The sequence below is a fragment of the Mustela nivalis genome, assembly GCF_964662115.1.
Source record: "Mustela nivalis genome assembly, chromosome: 1".
In the NCBI taxonomy this organism is placed as follows: Eukaryota; Metazoa; Chordata; class Mammalia; order Carnivora; family Mustelidae; genus Mustela; species Mustela nivalis.
The window spans coordinates 17,053,854-17,075,102 of record NC_139020.1 but is presented as its reverse complement, the minus strand read 5'-3'; positions in this window follow the sequence as shown (position 1 = coordinate 17,075,102).

Genomic DNA, 21,249 nt, shown 5'->3' with positions numbered 1-21,249 from the left:
TGTCTTTATTTTGATTTTTCTCTACTTTCTCATGAATTATTCTATTTGACAGGTAATTTTACATAAAAGCATCCCTGACAGGCAATATTCTAGAAATGTAATTTTTGTACCTTTTATTTTTAAAGGATGGAAGCCTTAGATCATTTCCTTAGGATGAAGTAATATGAGAAAAATAAATTTTCTTCCCTGGCCTTGAAATGTACTGGAGTCATAGTAACACTAATTTAAGTTATTAATTATTTAAGCTATTAACACTACTTTGAGTAACGTATTACGTTCTTAGCAAACTTGATAATATATAGGCTGTCTATGTCTATCTATAGCGTTGAACCATCATCTTTTTCTGCTTTTATTTTTATTTTCTTTGAAAACCCTTTTCTATGTTACACAAACTTATCTTTGTATTTCCTTCACTTGTTTTTTTTACGTGTTCCCTAACGTCGATTGACAATGGTCATAGTCTGAGCAGTTACGCTTGTTTATATTTTGGTCCACGTTTGTAATTAGTCCATGATTTACATAAGAGTTCCCAACCTGAGCTGCCTTGGCGTTAGCAGTCAAGTTGGCGAAGGCTATCATCAACAAATGACTCTGCTAAAAGTAGATGTGCTCAGCTGGGGCCAAACGCTGGCTGTCAGTTACTGGCGGCACACAACTTGGGGTCAGTTCCCGCCTTCGTTTTCTTACGCACAATTGCCGTGGAAATCAGTGTTGATGCAACTGGAACTGAGCAGGAGTGCGTGGGGGAGGGTTTGGCCCGGCAATCACTGAAAATAGCACTTGGCTCCGGATTTGTTTAAGAGGAGTACCTCACGGCGGACCATGGGAAAGGAGGAGAGAGAAAATAAAGAAAGGAAACGCCTGCCTGGTTTGGGGTTGTCTGGTAGAACAAAAAGCTCGGAGCCTCATATATATAACAAATGAATGCATTGAAGGAGATATGGTGGTACGATATTAAAACAGAGAAAGTCTACAGGACAAATTAAATTCCTTACAACAAAAGGCCACTAATAGATATGTAGAACAGCAAATGGATAATTTTATACATTTCTAAAGGTTGTTGTTTTTTTTTTGTTTTTGGATTTTTATTCATTTATTTGTCAGAGAGAGAAAATAGGAGGAGTGGGAGCAGAAGGAGAAACAGGCTCCTCTCTGAGCAAGGAGCTCCACTCAGGACTGGATCCCAGGACCCTGGAATCATGACCTGAGCAGAAGGCAGATGCTTAATCTACTGAGCCAGCCATGGACCCCAGTTTTATACATTTTTTATGTATCGCCCACATACTCTTAAACCTATTCAAGGTCCTCCTAGCTTCCCTTCCAATCCTACCAGTACCAAATGACTGATTTCATCCAGTGGAAATTCTCCCTTACTCTTCTCTCTGGCTTACAAACTGTCCTTGGCTTTACCCTTGATTTATTTTCCTCTCTGTTGCAGATGTGAAAGTGTCTTTCTTCTTCAGTGGCACTCACCACTCACTCATTGGCTCTCTGGTTGTGTTCGGTCCTGAATGTTCTAGGCTTTTGTTCTCCCCCTTCATCATTGTCCCTTTCTTTTATCTTCCCTTTTGTTTTGTCTTTGGAGTTTTAATTAGGATGTGACTGCTAGCAACAAAGATTCATGAGAATAGCTCAAGAAAATGTAAGGCAGCCCATAATAATATGAAAGTAGAGAAAGTAGAAGCTTTATATGTTTAGGCGAAGGCAGCAGTGTTATGAGTCTGCAGCATTGACTTCAGGCAGGAGGCCATGAAACTTTGGTGTTCCACCATTAGCTTTCTTCGTCCATTCTTTCTGGGCTTCTGCTTCATCTTGTTTCTTATCTCTTCCTACCAACTGGCTCTTTCACTATCTACAGTCTGCTTTCTTGTATTTAATGCTTCCTCGTAGTCTTTTCTTGAGAACAATGACCCATCTTTATGGACTTGTTCACTCTCTGATCTCACTGCTAACTAAACAATTCTCTGTGCATTCTTAACTCAGATACCTGAAAGTTAGAATCTATCAGATATAATTCATACCTGATTGAACAGAAGATTCTGCCATGAGTTACCTCACAGGCTTTAGTTACCCTGTTCAATGTTGGTCTCTGATGCATTTTAGTCTGATCGTTTATGAGCTAGATGAACAAGGTTCTATGATATTAAATATTGATACATAAGGCCATGAAGAGTATTGAATAACTTCATTTACTTGGATCTATGAGTATTTCCAGGCTGGCTTTACAACATATATTTGTTATTTTCTCCTCTGCCATCAAATGTGAACATTTCTAACCAGTATCCCATTCAGCTTGAGATAAGTATTTAAGGGGTATCAAAAAATGTATTTTTTAATCTTTTATATATTTTAAAAGATTTTATTTATTTATTTTTGTGAGAGAGAGAGTGCACAGGCAGGGAGAAGGTGCGGAAGGAGAAGCAGACTCCCCACCAAGCAAGGAGCAGATGCAAGACTTGACCCCAGAACCCTGGAATCGTGACCTGAGTCAAGGCAGAGACTTAACCAACTGAGCTACCCAAGACCCCTAATGCAATAGTTTTTTTTGTTTTTGTTTTTGTGATCTAACTTTATTTTTAAACAGCCAAATGTGATTCTATTTTTTCTTTTTTTTTAAATTTAATTTTATTTTTTCAGTATTCCAAGATTCATTGTTTATGCACCACACCCAGTGCTCCATGTAATCGTGCCCTCCTTATTACCCACCACCAGGCTCATTCATCTCTTCACCCCCCTCCCTTCCAAAACCCTTAGTTTGTTTCTCAGAGTCCACAGCCTCCTAATGCAAAAAAGCTGTGGTGAACGGAATATCAGAATGTTTTACTGGTTCTACCTTTTGTCTTAGGCTCCATTATGGTCTGGCATGGCACAGATCACAACTACACCAACTAAAAGAAAATAACATTTTGCCCTCTTTAGTCTCAGTTTTATTTCTCTTGTTTTTCTTACAAGTTAAGTCTATTTCCTTGAAGTCTATTTTTCTAGAATCTGTTTTGGAATAACAATATTTACAAATTTAATTCTGTGCGGTTACCAGTGACTTCCTAATTCAGAGCAAACTGGGTGATGATATACAGCAAAGAAAGTCCTCACTAAATGGACTGATGGTTCCTGCCAAAACTGGGAGTACAGATAAAAGGGAGATAATTCATTTCACAGGAAAAGCCTAACAATTTTGGAATAATCATATTAAAAAAGCAGTAGGGAATCAGAATAAAGTTCAGTGCAGCTAAGAAAACATTTTTCTCCTGTTACTGTCCCTTTCCCCACTGACCTACTCTTGACCTCTCTTAGCATCCCTGATGTTGACTGGCTCCTCCTGGTTGAAATCTCTTCTAGGACACCCAGCTCTCAAGGTTGCCTTCTACTCTCAGCTGTGGCCCTTTGTCTCTTGTTTCTACTGCTTCTGTCTCCCACTTCCTCAAGGAAAGTGTGGTACAAGTGTCAGTCCTCAGAAATCCTGCTCGTCTTTTCCATTGATGACTGTTTCATTCACCCTCATAGTTTCATTTTTACCTCTCCAGAGACCCTTCCGGAAAATACGTCTCCAATCCTGGACTTCTCTAGTAGGTCTTCTATTTGTCCCTTCATCCCTACTCCAGTTCCCACCTTCATGTACAGCCCTATCATTCCATACCCAGGCCTAGTAGTTAGGATATAAAGAATGATTGTGTGGTTAGTTCCCAAATGTCTTTCTTTTTTTGTTTTGTGGAAAGAAACCGATATTTTATTCTCTTCAGAGATGCGAATGAGGATAAAGCTTCATTAGGATATCTCTTAAAGGAAAATAATGTTAGATGCATTGTTTGCGAAAGGTCCTGAAAATATTATGAACAAAAAGCTTACTATAGAGACCTTCATTTTCTAACAGGCCCAATATCTGGTGGGGAAATATGAGTTATTACAAGCTTCTTACCTTGAAGAAACTAATTTGAGGGGATTTGCTTGGCAAACCTCTCTCTTTGCTTGTTTTTCAACTGTTTATCTTGGAGAATTTCAAACCACAGAATGTTTACAAAATAATTTAATGAATTCAGTGTTCCTATTACTCAGCTTTAACAATAATGGACTCATAACTAATCTTGTTGCTATTCTACTCCTTCCTACTTCCATTCCGCCCCAACCCAGTCTTTAATTTTATTTGTACCTCTCCTGTTTTCTGGGTCCACTTTGCCCTTGTCCCCTCAGTGAAGCAAGTACCGCTCACTTTATTAGCTCCTTAACTTCCCTCCCAATTCCAGTCAACTACCCTGATGTTACATCCAATAGTAGACCCAGCTTGGGTGCAGTCCTTGTATGAGCAAGCTCTTCTTTGCAACAAGCTATCCCAGAACTTAAGAGAGTTAGAGCATAGCCATTTTATTTAGCTCTTGATCTTGTTCTTTCTCAAATCTAGGATATGCCTCTCTCATTCACTATCCTGCTCATTGCACAAAATCAAAATGTAATTTCACTTTCTAGCCATGGGCTGGTGAGATCAAGGACATCAGAGTTATTACATGTCTTTCTGTTAGAAATTTTGTCTGAGAATAAAAAGAATTACATGATCATCTGGGATGATTTTGTCTAATATTAATTTTTAGGACAGAGAAAAATGAAAGCTAGAAAGCTCTCAAATTATCTCTTAACTTTGAAATTGATTCCTTGAGTTTTGAAGCAATGGAATTTTAATAACTACATTTTCAAGCCATTTAGACAGGCAGGCCCATTTCCTTTCCTTTCTCTTATCTACTACGTCTTTCATCCACTGCTTCCCTTGTTCCGCCCAAGAACACTGGTGTGTTTCCTCTTGATGTAAACTTATACATGTTCTAGTATATAATAACGAAGATGATCTCTCATAGTAATCAAAGATTAAATAGAGTTATAAAGGAGATAATGCACACAGGTGCAGAGCTTCAAGGGTTGTGTTGGAAGAACAGGTTAAAAATGTGTTCCTCCGGGCACCTGGGTGGCTCAGTGGGTTAAGCCGCTGCCTTCGGCTCAGGTCATGATCCCAGGATCCTGGGATCGAGTCCCGCATCGGGCTCTCTGCTCAGTGGGGAACCTGATTCTCCCCCCTTTCTCTCTCCCTGCCTGCCTCTCTGCCTACTTGTGATCTCTCTCTGTCAAATAAATAAATAAAATCTTAAAAAAAAAAATCTTAAAAAAAAACCCCATGTGTTCGTCCTAGGGTACCTGAGTGGTTCAGTGGTTGAGCATCTGCCTTTGACTCAGGTCATGGTCCCAGCATCCTGGGATCAAGCCCTACATTGGGCTCTCTGCTTAGACAGGAAGCCTGCCTCTCCCTCTCCCACTCCGCCTGCTTGTGTTCTCTCTCTCGCTGTGTCTCTCTCTGTCAAATAAATAAATAAAATCTTCTTAAAAAATTAAAAAAAAATGTGTTTCTCTTCAGCTCTTTCTGTTGCTGGTGTGGTGAAGTGGAGTTATGTTTGCTTTGGGCACGAGAGGACCCTTGTCTTAACGAAATTCTTCTTCTTTAAGATTTTATTTATTTATTTGAGAGCGAGAGAGTGAGAGAGAGAGAGATTGATCATGAGCGGGGTGGGGGGAAGGGTAGAAAGAGAATCAGACTCCCTGCTGAGCAGGGAGCTCAATGCAGAGCTTGATCCCAGGATCCTGGGATGATGACCTGAATTGAAGGCAGACAGAGCTTGACCGACTGAGCCATCCAGGCACCCCAGTCTCCAAAGAATTCTTTAGGGAATGGTGGGATCTGGGGTAAGGAGTACCTTTATCTATGTCTGGATGCCATCCAGCCTTTAAACAAGGACAGTTTTATAATTAAACAATGTCCTCTCTAGCCTGTTCACCAGGTTGAGAAGCAAAAATGTAAGGGGGAAAATCATACATTCTATCCTGAAGTAGGATACGTGTGCTAATCTTGTTTCCTGACTTGTTTATTTTTCCCAACATTCAGTAAATATTTTTGAGTTCTTACCATGAAGCAGGCAATGAGACCAAGGCAAAATTGAGAGTATGACAATGAATAAAAGAGTCTAAAATATATTCTCTATTGAAGCTCACATTTTAAGGTAGCTTGAGCATATAGTATACTAATGGCAATGATTTCTATAGAAAATACAAAAGCACAAAGGGGGTGTGGAAGAGAAATTTCATAATGGAAATTGAGATAACTGAGAAGATGGCATATGAACAAAGAACTAAGAAGGTGAGGAGTTGGTGATGCAGACCTCTGGGGAAAACAAAGAAGCAGGGGCAAAAAACAAAACAAAACAAACAAAAACAAAACAACAACAACAACAAAAACCTGTGGGAGGAACATGCTTGGCTTGTTAAATGCTTTCTGTAGCAACTGTAGAGGCAGCTCAGTGAATAAGGAGGGAAAATACAGAAAGTGAGGTCAGTTGAGTAATGAGAAGGGTAATCAAATCAGGTGAAACCTTGTTGGATATGGTAAGAACTTTAGCTTTTACTTCGAATGAATTAGAAAAGAGGATTTTGAGCAAAGAAGTGACAGGATTCTACTTACACTTTCACAGGATCATTCTGATTTCAAATCCGAGAATTAAGCAGAGTCAGGGAGAACAAATAGAGACTGGGTGATCCCACTGGAGGCCGTTGCCAGAATCCAGGTGCGAGAGAACAGTGGCTTGGACCAGAATGGTGTCCGTATAAGTTGTAACCATGATAGGATGGAAATATCTCATGGCAGAGACCCTAGAATTTGCTTGTGATCAATCACGTGTGGAGTGCATGAAAGAGAGAGAAGTGAGAGTTGACTCCACTGATTTAAGACTGGAAACATGGAAGGTAGAACTGCCGTTTTCTGAGGTGGGGGAGAATATACTACAAGCAGTCTTTGTCTTTTTGTTTTCCTAAATATTTTATTTATTTTAGAGAGGGAGAGAGAGAGAGATTGAGAGAGAGAGTGTGAACACAAGGTGGAGGGAGAGGGATAAGCAGACTCAGTGATGAGTGGGGAGCCTGACAGGCCTCCATCCCACAGCCCTGAGAGCATGACCTGAGCCAAAATCAAGTTGGATGTTCAACTGAGCCACCCGGGTGCCGTGTGTGTGTGTATGTGTGTGTGTGCGTGTCTGTGTGTGTGTGTGTGTGTGTGTGTGTGTTTTAATAAAGTAAGAATGGTGGTGACAAGAGAAAGGAGATTAGGAGCTCCGTTTTGTACATATTAACTTTGAAATGCTTTTAGACATTCAAAGGAAAATATCTAAATGGTCATCAGATTTAGGAGTCTGGAGTTCAGAGGACAGCTCTAACCTGCAGACATAAATCTGAGAGTTCTCAACATAATGTTAATATCTAAAGACAGAATAAAACCAGGAAGAGAGTTAGTGAAGACACAAATTGGGAAAGCCACAAATTTTATAGATTAGAGATAAGAGACTGAGAAAAGGTGGCCATTGAGTAGGAGATAATTCAGGAGTGTGGTTTCCTGGAAGCCAAGTGAAGACATACTTTCAAGGAGAGAAGAGTGATCAAATGTGTCAAATGTTTCTGATGGGCAAGAAAAACAGGGACTGTGAAGTGATCATGGGCATGTCTTTTGAGTCACATCTCTAGGAATGCTGAATTAAGGGTCAGAGATTTGAGAGATGATAATTTGACTGTGCATCTGTCTGTTTTTTGGTGGTGCAGAGTCACCTCGGAAAGCTGTTGCATGGGGACCTTTCTCCCTCCAAATTCCATGAGGGACCTTCCAAATTTCAGTTCAGGTAGATGGCTCTCTCCTGAAAAAACTGTCCTCTGGGGATATATGTCTCTCCATTAGCTTAGGGGATTGTTTAGGGGAGGATCTCTTCCAAGATTTCTATCCAATTTCTCAACCAGGACTTCTTTACCAAGGCTCCTCAACCGCAGGACTTTGGAGAGATGAAAAATTTCTCAGCAATAAAAAGGTTTATTTTTAAAGCTGTTGATAACATTTTTTTAAGCATTTAAAAAGTGGCTAAAAAGTAGTTACAGACAGGGGCACCTGGATGGCTCAGTCGATTGAGCATCTGCCTTCTGCTCAGGTCATGGCCTTGGGGTTCTAGAATCGAGCCTTGCGTTGGGCTTGCTGCTCAGTGGGCAGTCTGCTTCTCTCTCTCTCTCTCTCTCTCTCTCTCTCCTTCTGCTCATCCCCCTGCTCAAGCTTGCTTTTTCTCTCTCTCTCTCTGTAAAGATTTTATTTATTTGACAGAGAGAAAGAAACACAGCGAGAGAGAGAACACAAGCAGGAGGGGAGGAAGAGGGAGAAGCAGACTTCTGGCCGAGCAAGGAGCCCAAAGTGCAGGACTGGATCCAGGACCCCAGGATCATGACCTGAGCTGAAGGCAGATGCATAAGGACTGAACCACCCAGGCACCCCTTGCTCTCGCTCTCAAATAAACAAAATCTTAAAAAAAAAAAAAAAAAAAAAGTAATTCCAGACAGAAAACCACCTCTTTATGAACAACAAAGGAGAGTGGGTAATGACCAAGCCGTGGCCACAGTATCAGAAGGGAACAAGGCTAAGCATGGACATAGAGAAGCAACTGGAGTTTTTTTTATTGTTGTTGTGTATTTGTTTTTTGAAAATTATTTGACACGTAGCATTGTGTAAATTTAAGGGGTATTTGATATATTTATATACCAGTATATAATATGTTGATGTGATAGATTTATAGATTGCAATATGATTGCCATTCTAGCCTTAGCTAATACCTCCATCACTTCCCATATTTATTATTTCTTTTTTGCAGTGGGAATAATTAAGAGCGAGTCTCTCAGCACATTTTGATGTTTATGGCACAGTATTATTGTCTATAATCACTCTGCTGTGCCTTAAATCCCCAGGACTAATTTGTTACTAGTTGCAAGTTTAGACCCTTGAACATCTCTTCTGTTTCCCCATCCTCCGCTTCTGGTAATCACACCATTCTGCTCTCTGTTTTTACAAACTCCGTTTTCTTAGATTCCACATGGAAGTGATATCATGCACTATTTGTCTTTGTCTGACATCGCACTTAGCATAATGTCCTTGCCTGTGTATGAGTGTGCGTGGTTGGAGGAGGCTGGTGGAGAGGGGTTATGAAAAAGTAGTGGGAAGGCTGCCCAAAGAATTCTTTCTCTAGAGATAGCTAGAAAGAGAACATAAATAAATAAAACAGTGATTCATTCTTTGTGATGCTGTAAACCTTGTCCATCAGGCCTTATTTACGTAGGAGAGGGGCCGATGATGACTCTGGTTGTTTTGAAAGAATAGAAAAACTATTGGATTGAGCCCTACTTTGGCTCAGATGACCGGTCCCTAAAGATGGTCAGTTTCATCTTCTTTGGGAAACATTAAGACAAAAACAACACACACTTAGGACAAGAAGAAACTAATATGAAATGATAGGCAATACCCAGAAACTGGCATTTAACTTTTCAAGAAAATGCTTATCAAACCAGTTCCTAAATCTGTGAAACACATGGAGTTTCTAATTGAAGATTTCTGAACGAAGACACATGTCTCTTATTCACTCAAATAAATCATATGCAAACTATATCCTAATGGACATTGTGTTTTTAATAAAATCATCTACAATGTACTCCATCTCTTTTTCTGAGAGTATATGTCAACGATTATAGAATATTTTGAAAATTTTCTGTAGTAATAAATACAGCATATATTTCCATTTGCTTAAGAGTATCTCTATGAAACTATGCCAGAAATAGATCTTGGAATTTGCACAAATAAGAAATCAAATCGTGATTGCAAATGCTTTCTTCTATTGACATTTATTCAATGCTTTCATGGAATAACATTTTAAAATGGCAGCTTTCCTTCTAGAAAGCTAATCAAAAGATGTCCTCTCTTTTCCCTAAATCTTTCCTTAGAACAATACCAGATTTTCAAGGAAAAAAAAAAGTCACAAATGTACCCTGCAGAGCACTCACTGATGTACTGATTTAGGCCTGATGGTGCAGGACTTTCTTTCCTTTGGCCAGGACTGGAAATCTGACATTACACAGCAGTTCCAGAAAGGACTCCAGTGGTTGGAGGCAGAGATCCTTTTCCAGGAAAAAAGCATAGCAAATACTAACGATACATTCCACTCTAACTTCATCCAGAGATGCAAGATGAGTCTATAAACACAGTGTGACTTCTCTGGCCTCTTCCTACTCCAACTATAAACTGGTGTTTGAAATTCTACCTTAGAGATCCTTTAAACATGTAAAGAGCAGGGGGAGGGGAAGTTTTAAACCCTGAGAAGCCTGATGACTTTCATTTTTTTAAAATTCTCTCTCTTTTTTTTTTTTTTGCAAATCAGTTGCTACCAAGATGTGCTATCTCCATTTCCTGATAGGGTGTTTATAATTTTCCAATAGATTAGAGACCTGGAGATGCAATAGCCATTTTCTTAACTTTTATAAATTGTCACTTATTTCTCTTTGTGCTGAGTTAGCTGCACTCTCAGCATACACAGACGTACCCACAGATGCTAAGACAGCTACACAGGAAAACACACAGTCCACCCCAACACAGATATGTGTGCTCATCTCTTGTGTTCAGACACGTTCATCCTTCACAGTAAAGTTTCAGAAACTCCCATCTAACTCTCTGGCCTAAGCCATCACCATCTTCCCTAAAGCATTCCCTGGGGAAGTGTGTAACTCCCGGGAGTCAGACTGGGTCATTCAAAGCTATTTCTTCTTGCTTTCTGCAATATATTGTTAATATTAGTACATGCCCAAAAGAATTAATAAGAATTGGTTCAATTCATGTAGAATGTTTAGGACAGCATCAGGGGTCATGAAATCTCACCCACCGTCACTGGAGAGTGTATGGGTTTCATACTGCTGCTGTAACAAATCACTATTCACAGGAGCTTAAGACAACACATATGCTGTTATCCAACATTTTCCTTGATCAGAATGCTGACATGGATCTCAATGGACTAAAGTCTAGGTGTTAGCAGGATTGCTTTTCTCCCCAAAGGCTTGATAGAAAATTCCAGTTCCTGGGGCACCTGGGTGGCTCAGTTGTTAAGCGTCTGCCTTTGGTTCAGGTCATGATCTTAGGGTCCTGGGATCAAGCCCCACATCAGGCTCCCTGCTCAGCATGAAGCCTGCTTCCACTCCCCCTCTGGCTGTGTTTCTCTCTGTCAAAGAGATAAATAAAATCTTAAAAAAAAAAAAAAATCCAGTTCCTTGCCTTTTTCTGCTCTGGAGACCACCTGCATTCTGTCGTTCATGGCTCCCTTTCTCCATCTTCCAACCCAGCAACGTGTGTCTCTCTGGTCCCTTCTCCATCTTTATCTGCCCACAGCTGGTAGAGGTTCTCAGCTTTTTAAAGACTCCTGTGATTTCACTTGGTCTGCCAGAATAATCCAGAATAAATGCAAGGTCCGTAACCTTAGTCACACCTTCGAAGTCTTTTCTTTTTTTCCTTGTAAGGTGATGGATTCATAGCTTCAAGGTTTAGGACATAGACAGCTTTGGAAGGCAGGGCATTATTCTGCTCACCAGGGTAGGAGGTATGACTGATTATAAATCTGAATAGAAAATGTATTCTCAGCACATTGACGGTCTCACTTGTTTCTCTCCGTTCATTGCTGCATTAAACTCTATGTAATAACAGGCCAGGCCCTAAAGGAGCGTGTCTGTGCCCCCGTGGAGTGGGCAGCCACATAGCGCCATGCCACCATCACAGACAACAAGATACAACAAAGGGCTTTAAACTAGCCTCTGCTATACAGTACATAGATAAATGCAATTTTATTGAATATTCACTTACTTGTTTTATTTCTATCACTCAGCAAATATTTATCAAGTGCTCAGCATGAAAAGGACACTCCACAAAAGGAAATCTTGATTTCGGACAAGCTTTCAAAGCTATGAGCTATGACATCATCCTCTCTCAAACAAACCAGCCTTTATAAACATCCCCGAAGAGGCTTTATAAAGGCTTCTTGGGACAAGAGTTCTTGAACTAAGGGCATGTGCGGTGGCTCCAGGAGTCTGGGACTTCCTGGCCAGTGCATATCCACTCGGACATGTCTATGTGTCTGTGTGCTTGGAGGCAGAGCAGAGGAAAGGGTTCCTTGTCTTTATCCCGTTCAGAAAGGAGTTGACACTCCACTAAGGGTGAAGCCTGAAGCCTCCAAGGTCAAGGTTCGAGGTGTCAGAGATCTTCCTGCTCAGTTTCCACATTTACGACAGCCAGCTTCTCCATGGGACTGAGTGAATGGTGCTTGTTAACACTTCTTGGGTTACTGTTCCAGCATCACACTTGCTCATTGTCTGATGAATTCCCTTTGTTCTGCTTCATTATGACACCATGAACAAACACCACCACCTGTGCCTCACCACGTATCATGTGACAAAGGAAGACTCAGAGATAGACAAGGCAGACCTTGAAGACAAGCTCTGGAGGCTCCTTTACTTTTCTGATCCTGGAAAATTGCTTGTATGAAAGTCCCATGCTATCACTATCCGTATCCCGTTACATATTATAAATCATGCGTGAAGAGAAGTTATCAGAAAGGAATGGAATGAGGATTATATTCAAATCAACCCCTCTGCATCTTACATTAAAAAAATAACTGGAGAAAGAAGTAGAAGAGATTATATCCCTCTGCATCGATTGAGTAGAAATGACTCCTTTCAACTGCCCCCTTTTCAAAGCTGCAGATAGACACAAGCATGACTTCTTTCTGAGAAGACACTTGCTTCCTGCAGGTCAAGGCCAGATGTGGGTGGTTTATTCTGGGCGCACATTTAGGAATGCCTCCAATCCAGACTCTCCAGACCCACTGCTTGAATTGCTTATGCCTCCCTCCCACCCTCTGTTCCTGAGAAAAGCGTGAGAATAGAACATGGAGTCCCCCGTCTGGATATTTCAGTTGTCCTGTATGGAAAGTGCTATCACCCATTCTGGGCAACACCCCCATCCCCCATCAGACCTGAGAGCAGAAGGGGCAGCTGACCTGACTGCATTTCATTTCTTTTCTTTTCTTTTTTTTCCCTTTTCTTTTCAAGATTTATTTATTTGAGAGAGAGAAAGAGAGAGAGAGAGAGAGAGCAAACATACAAGTGGAGGAGGGGTGGAAGGACAGACTCTTGCAGATTCCCTGCTGAGCATGGAGCCTGATGAGGGCCTTGATCCCACAACCTATGAGATCATGACCTAAGCTGAAACCAAGAGTCTGATGCTTAAACGACTGAGCCACCCAGGTGCCCAGACCTGACTGCTTTTTAAGAGCCTATCTGGCTCTTGGAGTGCACACCCCATGGAAGTCTAGAAAGAGGCAGCAATGTGTAATGTATTGTATGGAGATGTGTAGGTGCACATACACAGGACAGGGGTTGTGAGTTGAGCCCTTTTATGTTTGGTATGTATTTTGTGCCGCTTCACTTAAGAGTTCCCTTGTCTCCCTTCCTAGTCTCAGGCTTTACTCCATTGTTCATCACATCCCTCCCCTTAAACCCAGCCATATCTACTCGTATTTCCTGGACATGCCATGAGCAAAGGCCATGTTCTTTGTTTTTCATTTTATGACTTAAACTTCACTGGTAGCAGGAGCAGACAGAATGAGGAAGATAGAAAAATGAGATGACTACTGTAAAGCTAGAACTTGGTTTCTAAGTGACCTAGCCGAAGAGGATGAACACAATCAATTTGTAGAATAGCTATGGCTTTACAGTGTGGCAAAAACAGAAGGATGGGTTATATCCCTGCCTTTGAGGGAGGGGTGAGGGGGAGTGGGGGAGGGACAGAGCGTCTAAGAGGGAGAGAGAGTCTTACGCATGCTCCAAGCCCGGCATGGAGCCTGATACGGGGCTTGATCTCAGGACCCTGAGATCATGACCTGAGCTGAAATCAAGAGTCAGCCACTTAACTGTTTAAGTCACCCAAGCACCCATACCTGCATTTTTAAATTAGGAATTGAGAGTCTATATTGGATGAATTCATTTTTATCACAGACCTGGGATCCACTCTATGGTCTCTCCTTCTTATATTTATCTGTCTCCGGGACCACATGGTCATGCATGATGTTACTTTCATTTTAATCCATCTGGAGAGTTTCCAGAAGACTGAGAGAGAGAAAATGCTAATTTGGGAGTTTACTCAACATCATCTAGTTTTATAACCCATAGAAAATGGATCTGCGCAAATGGTCAGATAAGTACACAACCAGGTCAGGGTCCCACGCTCTGTTTAAATTCTGTTTTCTCATTAGTGACCTTCTCATGACAGAGCCCTGGAGAAGAAATGCATTTGAGCAAGTTTCAAGCATCCCAACATCTGCTACGAGCCAGAGAGAGACTTCAGGAGAAAACTGCTGTGAAGCAAGGATGCAATTATCTCAAATTAAAAGCAGTTACAATGATTAATTTAGTGTCCTGTGTACCACAGCCTCAGAACATCATGGAAAGCTCCAGTGATTCATTAGCATTCACACGTTCCATCCGAGAGACAAAACTTTTCAAAAGAAAATGTTACAGCCTTAAATTTTAAAATACTTTTTTCCCTACATGTTCAATTCTTGATGTGAAAGAGTAAAAGTAAAAAAAAAAAAAAAAAAAGATCTCAAGGGAAACCGAACGCCTTGGCAAACCAACGATTATCAAAAAAGAGAGAAAATGATGAGAATTTTTACAGGCGCTGGTGGGGAGAATTATGCAATTTCCCACCATGCAAACTTTTGTAATTGTAACTTTTGATACCTTTTAAGGAGAAAATGCCATCAACCTTCAACTTGAGAGGTTTTATGAGAACCGTGAAGGGGCTTTCCCTTCACTCACATCTGTCTTCATTTGCTGGGTGTATGCTGTAGATTTCATGCTAGTTAGCTAAACCTAAGAAGTCAAAGACGTGCTTAAATCAAGCGAATGAATAATGTATCCTTAGGCTAGAAATACCGCCTAAAAAAGTTACGTGGTTTTTCTTATTTGTGTCCATTGTTCCCTGTAGCAAATAAGCCGAAAGGGCAATATCCGCAAGTTTCATAGACATTAAGTGGGGATCTGGGCTTATTTAAGTAGGTCAGAAAAAGGATCCTATTTCAAATGACATTGTTAGATATCTTTACCACATTTGCGTTTCTAAGTGGCTAGATGAATACCTTAGAGTGTGTGTGTGTGTTTTGGTTTGCTTATGTTTTTGTTTCTGGTTTTTGGTCCTTTCCATACCCAGGCAGTTAATTTTATGGGATCATAGGAACTTTGGTTTTATAATGATTTCACCAGGATCTCAAACCTGTTTTTCATAATCATTTCTTGTAGATAATCATCATCACAAGTGTTGCTATTTCCTCTTATTTGTTCATCGACATTTACTCATCAACTGAATTTCCTGAAGTGCCAATATCTCCAAAAAGAATTCATCTGTTAACACTGCATGCCAGATTCGGTCAGAACTATGTGGTGGACACACATGACTTACTTTTGGTGAATATGCTATAGATTTTAGTCTCTTTGGTACATTTAATTTTTGCTTTCCAAATTAGGCTATACTTAACATGCTAACCATTAGAACCAACACTGAAAAATTGTTAGTTACCAATCGGCCATGTCTTGGGTACCATGAAGACCCAACCCTAGCTCCTTATGGATTGAAGGCATGTTTTTGTGGGAAACTAGACTAGAGATTTGTGGGTATGCAGCCATTAAGTTTGAAAATTCTTCTTGAAGGGTTATCATTTCCTTGTAGAAATGACATATTATACAACATATAATTGGCAATGGAATTTGAAGTTTGATATTATACTTGTGTGTTTTATTATTTTTTGTGATTTTATTTCTTTTATTATTTTTAATTATTTATTTATTGAATTAACATACAGTGTTGTCTTAGTTTCAGATATTGATTCAACAATCCTCCACCTTACTCAGCTCGCGATAATGTAGTCATGTGGTTTTTAATTTACTATTAACATTGGTCTCCATGTTGAATGAAACAAATATGTACTCATTTGGAAAATATCTCATACAGTTCTCTACTTGGCACAGCACAACTTTAATTCTGGAATTCAAGCAATGTCTTTAAAGAAATATTTGTAAAATTCAATAATTACATTAACAATCATACAAGTCAGAGAACTGTCCTTCCACTCTGCCCACCTCTACTACTCCTTCCTTTAGGCTTGTCTTCTCTCCGTGTCCCTCTCTTCTTCTACCCAGGTTTAGCATAACCTGCTCTCTTGGGGCTTTGTGAATTGGGGAAAACTTGTGGTTTTCTTCGGCAGCCAATTAACACTTCTTAATTCAATAGGGCACTGTTGGGCATAGTAGCAGTAGAAAGTGTTGTGCACCTACTCATCTGTGAATGTGTTTGAGAAGTTGCTTCTGTAATAGGGCATGGCCTCTCTTTCAATTCTTTCCCCACCCCACCTCATCATGTTTCATGCTTTCCCACAAAAATCTTCCCCCAACATAGCAAAGACTATCTCATAAGGAAAAAACCATAAAGGCAGAGGAGAATAATGAGTTTTGGAGGCGTGTGTGTTGGTCAAATATTCTTTTTATCTGTAAACATAATTTCTGAGATTTTTTTTTCCTCCAAATTTAAGAATCCATTCTTTTATTTTATTTTAAAGATGGTGTCTATTGAAATTTTTATCCAAAATGACCAAATCAAGAGTAACCTTGTGGACGTTGGATGCTGCCCAACACTCTCTTCATAAACCCTAAGTTGGGAAATTAGGCTTCCAGATTTTTGCCCACCTGCCTGCCTTCCTTCCTTCCTTCCTTCCTTTATGGTAGGAAGCCGAGCTCCTGGGTCACACAGTTAAGATGTTTACTTAGTTAAGCATATTACTGCTAAGTATTCTGAAATATAATGGTTTAAAAGAATTAATGTATCCAATCATGGCCCACCTAATTCATTTAACTTTAGTTCCTATCAAACCACTAGGAAGGGCTCAATACGTGAATACCAATGGAGTGAACTGATTCAGAATCACTCAAGGAGATAATTTGGGGGTACATCTAAGGAGTTCCAGCACTAGGGAGCCTAAGCTATTGTGTGACACAAAATGAAGAATTATTAACTGAACATCTAGCATCACCTACAAACCCATGTGTGTGGTGAGCACTCCATGAGCACTTGATGGACGAAACTAATTTCTATTCCCACCCCAACTTACATGTTTAAGGTTTATCGAATTGACCCACCTTTGGTTTGCCCTGGAAATTGAATCCAATAACCCCTGCCAAAAAGCAGGGGTAATATTCAAAATATTTTTCATTTGGCACAGGGAGTGCCCAAATCAGTCAGCATTGGTGCTTGCCTACTACACTCTGGTGGGGGGTTTGCCCACTAAACTCAGCTGTGCTCACCAATCCTATAACCCCAAATCCTTCTGGAGGCTCAGCTGTCTCTAGGAGGCTGCCTTTCCTTGCCATGAGAAGAACCTAGCCCCTAAATACATTTTCCTTTTTCCTTTCTTTCTTTCTTTCTTTCTTTCTTTCTTTCTTTCTTTCTTCCTTTCTTCCTTTCTTTCTTTCTTTCCTTCTTTCCTTCTTTCTTCTTCTTCTTTTTTCAACCAGCCATCTTTGAAAAATTCCAGGGGAATTTGTCAGAATCTATGTAATCATCATTAATTTAGCAATTCTCAAAGGTAACCCAGAGTTCATCCAGCTGCAGTTTATTCCATTGATCACAATAATCCACCCCACCCAGAACTTTCCTCATGAAAGGAATCTTCTTGCTGTGGCCATCTGGATCATATTATCCTAATCAGTATGTGTGTGGAGCATACAAGGTGCCGACACTATTTCCACTGGAGAGTAGGGCTCACTAACTCTTGGATGTGCCTTTTCCTTTTCTTTTACCCATTTCTTTTATCTCCTCTGAATGGATATTTGATGGTTTTACTAATATTAAAAAATAAAACTGCAATAAATTTTATTTTGTCTGCATGACACAAACGGCTCAAAACTTCTGCCCCCATTTCTTCACATTAGGTCTGGGGAGGAGGTGGGACTAAAATATACCACAAAAACCTTCCCTTTTGGAGATAATTCTATAATCTAGAAAAGCTTTAGGTCAAGCTTGGTTGAGGGCTATTTGCCAAAATGCAGACCAGGCCCCCACATTTAGCTTACAACTTTTCTCGAGGCTTGATTCCCAGGAATTGTTACACAGATACCTGCCGATTTTTGTGTATTCATATGGAATAAACCACTTTGATTAATAATATATAATACATGTGAAAGTACAACGCTACAGGAAAACAGGAACTAAAAACTGGAATATTAAAATACTTCCTTTTTGGTGTTTTCAATTTAGTATCACTAAGGCCCTGGAATTTTGACTCTCTTTTTATAACTTAGATAAAAGATGAAAGCTACCATTTATCAATTGTCAATCAGGTAATATCTTAGGATATTTTTATTTCCATTTCTATTGCCCTGCTATAAAAATGAAAAGAAAGAAAAGACAATAAATGTAGATATGGTGTTCTGTCTTTCAAAAGAACGGTTTCCCTTCAAAGGATCCTCTTTGTTCTGTACCAACAAATGTTGGGGGTACAGAACAATGATCAAACAAATGTTGGGGGCTTTTTTTTTTTATGTCATTCTGACTAACTGAAAAACGGTAAATTTAAATTTGTTATCAGCTACGGAACAGCTTATTTAGAATAGTAGAATGTGTACCAAACAAAACAATTTAGAAGCCAGTAGACTACATGTGAACAGGCAACCAAATAGTGGCTTAAATAAATGGTTTATTTTCTCATATACCAGAAAGTCTGGGAATAGACAGTCTAGTGCTTTTGCAGATGTCAACAATGCCACTGAGGAACCCTAGGTTGTCTTGTACTACCTTTGACCTCATGTTCACAAAAGGATTTTCACAACTCCAGCCATCACAACCCTCATTCCAGACAGAAAGAAGAGGGCAAGAATAAATGGCCAAAGCTTTCTTCTCACAGGATCTTGTCATTATCATTTGAGAAGAATTCTGTGAGACTCATTGGGCTACACCATTTTACACTGCTATTTCTTAACAGCAAGCCAGAATGAGAATTTTATTTTAAATTTCTGTCGGCAGGAATGAACAGAAGTTGAACACACCAGCTCACAATGTCGGCTTCATATTTTTCTGACCAACACCAACAGCTCTTTATGGGTATAACATGGGTTTCCTCAGACTGCACAGGTTTTTGGGTGAAAATATATGTCATCCTAAGACTCCCTGAGTGTTCTCGGACTTCTCACCCATGTGTTATCCCAGACCTATAGGAACCTGTGTCAATCCTCCTAAATATTTCTGGACATCTCCCGGGGATGTTTTGTGAGTACACAAACTCAGCTCTGAAATATACCATGCATGTCCATTTTCCTCTTGTATTATATTGGCTTCACATAGTAATCAGTTGTTGAGGGGTCTGATGTTTCTAAAAGTGCGACAAGCCAGTGTCAAGACCACCATAACTTATTGTTTCTTATCACCGCAGTCATTGGCAAGATTGTCCTATTCAGCTTCTCTACAGAAACTGTCCCCCAGCATTCAACATCCATAATCCAGCTAACAGTGACTGTCTTCGAGATGCCATGTGGAAAAGACATGCGAACTTCAGTAGTGATGAGTTTCCTTCTCATCACCTGTGAGTTCCCTGTTCATGTCATACTCTATGCTCTTAATTTTCTGTGGAGTGTTAACTGGAAAAACTCTTTCTGTTTCTAGCTTGGTTCACTCCACAGCACTCAAGTAGAATCACATAACCTGGCCATGGGACCCTGCGAGTAGCAGAAAACCTGCCATATTCCAGTTTATCCTCCTTTCAATTCTCAGGGTGCTTTTCTTAGTCCAACTTCATCTGCCTTAACTTTTTTCCCTGTGTGTAATTTTTCATCTTAGGGATCTTTCCCAAGCTTCATGCCAACCTCCCACAGATACTGAGTACCCTCTGAATTATCCAAATCAAGGGGTAAATTCAGTTTAAATTGCTAAGCTGGGATTTATTACCTTGAACAAATACTTTTTATTTATGTAAAAAAAAAGTTACTATTCAGGAAATGCTAAGTGCAATATGTCTTTCCCTCTCTTACCTTTATTGCCTATCACCATTCACACCCATACCTACTGCAGGTTGTCAGAATGATTTTTCTCTTCAAACTCCAGCTTCCATGTGCATTTGCACTTCTGCTCTCCACTGCCTATGTCAAGTCAGTGCACTTATACTCTTGAAATTATGCGCCCGACCGGTCACGGAGGGTTCACTTACACAGGAAATCACGGTTTACAGTTTTTGATCTGTTTATGCCTCTCTGCATGGAGAAGAAATTTGACAAGTTCCTGAGATAGATCATCTTCACTTTTGAAAACCTCCTTCAAGGCAGCCCAAGGAACTGTCACTAGGGAATATTTGCGACAGAGAGAAACTATGTCTTTGTTTCCTCTCCTATCTCCCAATCTGGAATTTGAAGTTCCCAGACGACAGTCTGTGCAGGGTGAGAATAATAAAGCTGGGAGTGCTATAGAAGCAAAGCGTGACCTTCCAAGATGAGAAAGAAAGGCAAGTAGAGGGCGCCTGGGTAGCTCAGTCAGTTAGGTGTCTGCCTTTGGCTCAGGTCATGATCCCAGCGCTCTGGAACTGAGTGCTGCATCAGGGTCCCCACTCAGCAGGGAGTCTGCTTCTCCCTCTCCTCTACCCCTCCCCCCTGGTCATGCTCTCTCTCTCTGACAAATAAATAAATAAAATCTTGAAAAAAAAAAGAAAGAAAGAAAGAAAGAAAGAAAGAAAGAAAGGCAAATAGAACCTAGAACACTACTCTTCCTAAGGCCCCCTAGAATGTAATTACAAAACAGCTGCTGAAGATTAATGTTGAGAAATGAATGTCATAGAGCTCATTAAACCCTGGTGAGAATCTAGAATGAAGTTAAAATATGCATATGGAGCAAACTGAATACAAGTAAAACAAAGTGAATTATGAACACAGAATGCAGAAGGTACCCACATCCATGTGTAAATCAGATTTTCAGGTTTCCTGGCACAAAGGAAGCTACTTGGGAAGAATATATATCTAGAACAAGAAGGAATGAGATAATATTTTAAAACTTACTGCACCAATAAATACCCCAGACCAAGCTTAGCATCTCATCTCTATGAGTGATTTCCTCCAGAAAGGTCAGAAAATGTATGTAATCTGGCAAAATATACTAGTACTGAGTTTTGTGAGGGTGTGAGTTTTGTGGTAACACATTTTAAGTACCCCTTTTAAAATCAGAAGATCCTTCAAATATAACATTATAAATAAAAGCCAATGGCTTCAGTCAGACCTTACAAAGTAAGTTCAATATTAGACTCT